This window comes from Lathyrus oleraceus, chromosome 4 (genome assembly GCF_024323335.1).
Source record: "Lathyrus oleraceus cultivar Zhongwan6 chromosome 4, CAAS_Psat_ZW6_1.0, whole genome shotgun sequence".
NCBI lineage: Eukaryota > Viridiplantae > Streptophyta > Magnoliopsida > Fabales > Fabaceae > Lathyrus > Lathyrus oleraceus.
The window spans coordinates 310358026-310360257 of NC_066582.1; positions in this window are offsets into that span (position 1 = coordinate 310358026).

Genomic DNA, 2232 nt, shown 5'->3' on the forward strand with positions numbered 1-2232 from the left:
TTTATTTTGAAGACAAGCTGACTCACCGATACTACACCAGAGTCAACTCTTCCAGATTGATGGATCATCTAGAGCAAGAGAACCGTGAACTCAAGGAGGAAGTCGCCAGACTGAGTGCTTTGATGGAATCGTTCCTGGCTGCTCAGAATCAGTCGTCTCCAACACCTTCAACTCCTCCCCAGAGGACAGTCATTTCTGAGATTGTTTCCTCAACTGTGCCTGCAGCCAGTGCACATTTTACTTCGACAGTTATGCCAGCCGGGTTTCCGTGGGGGATGCCTCCTAACTTCATGCCTGAGGGCCCTGCTCCAACTTTTGCTTCTATGCCGACATCTAGCCTGGTCCTTGTTGTTCCTCCTCTTGTCATGCATACCGTGCCTAGGGTAGATGACACCATCTATCATTCTGAGCCATCTGAGGGCCCAGATGTTCATGAGAATATGGATGCTATGAATGATCAATTTCTTGAGCTGCGCAAGGAATTGAAAACTCTTTGAGGAAAGGATCTGTTTGGCAAGTCTGCTACCGAATTATGCTTGGTTCCCAATGTGAAATATCCTGTGAAATTCAAGGTCCCTGACTTTGAGAAATACAAAGGGAACACTTGTCCTCTCAGCCACCTGGTCATGTACGCCAGGAAGATGTCAACCCAGACGGATAATGACCAGTTGCTCATACACTACTTTCAGGCAATTTGTCCGGTGCAGCTCTGAGATGGTATATGGGGCTTGATAGTGCGAACATTCGTTCCTTCAATGATCTTGGCGAGGCCTTCGTCAAGCAGTACAAGTATAACGTGGATATGGCTCCCGATAGAGATCAGCTAAGGGCCATGTCCCAGAAGGACAAGGAAACATTCAAAGAGTACGCCCAGAGGTGGCGAGAGTTGGCAACGCAGATTGGGCCTCCGCTAGAAGCGAAGGAAATGACCAAGATCTTTTTGAAGACCTTGAGTTTATTCTATTATGAGCGGATGATTGCTAGCGCTCCTTCTGACTTCACCGAGATGGTGAACATGGGGATGCGTCTAGAAGAGGGGGTTAGAGAAGGACGTCTGACCAAGGAAGAAGGCTCTTCTGCCAAACGATATGGGGTGTTTGCAAAAAAGAAAGATGGAGAGGCACATGATGTGACCTCCCATGTGAAATCCAGAAGACCCTTTGTGAAGAGGAAGCCTGTGCGTCTTGCCAGTAACCAGCACCAGGTGGCTCATAAAGCACCTGTCTTCAGAGATAATCAGCAATATCAGCAGCATAACAATAATCAACAATCATCTCAGCAATATCAGCAACAACATCGTCCTCAACAGCAGGCCTATCAGCCTCGCAACAGTAATCAAGCCAGCACGAGTTATGTGAGGAAGAAGATCACTTTCGATCCGATTCCGATGACATACGCAGAATTATATCCCTCTTTGATAGAGAGGAAGTTGATTACTCCGAAAGACCCACCAGCTGTACCTGCTAACCCTCAGTGGTGGTATAAGCCTGAATTGCATTGTGTTTATCACTCTGGTGCTCCCGGCCACGATGTGGAGAACTGTTTTCCGTTGAAGTCTAAGGTTCAAGACCTTATGAGGTGCGGTATTTTGTGCTTTGAGGACGTAGGTCCTAATGTTAAGAAGAACCCATTGCCCGAGCATGGGAAATCTGTCAACATGGTCCAGGGTTGCCCTGGCAAATACAAAGTCAAATATGTCAGCCACATTCGACAATCTCTGGTTGAGTTGCATCGTTTGTTGTGTGATTACAATCAATATGAACACGATCATGACAGATGTCGAATTTTCCCTGTTAACAGATTGGGTTGTCGCCAGGTGCGCAAAGATCTTCAGGAAATGCTGGACGAGGGAGTTATTGAGATCCTCCAGAATAGGAATGTTGACGAAGATGATCCTGAGGTCAACGTAATTTCCCCAGTGTTTCGGATATCCGAACCTATTATTATCAAGTACGATGGTAGCAAGCCGAAGGTTTCTCCTTCCCTGATTATCAAGCCTGTCGGTCCTGTGCCTTATTCTTCCGAAAAGGCAATTCCCTTTCGATATAATGTTGTTGCTGTAGAAGATGGGAAAGAGGTGACTTTGCCATCATCCTCTGTTGTGAGTATTGTTGATGTCAGTGGTTTGACCCGCAGTGGTCGTGTGTTCTCTGCACCTCCGAAGCCTCAGGCTAGAGCTGATTTTGTTGAGCGCCCGATTGGGAATGCAGTGAATTCTCCGAATCCGGCACC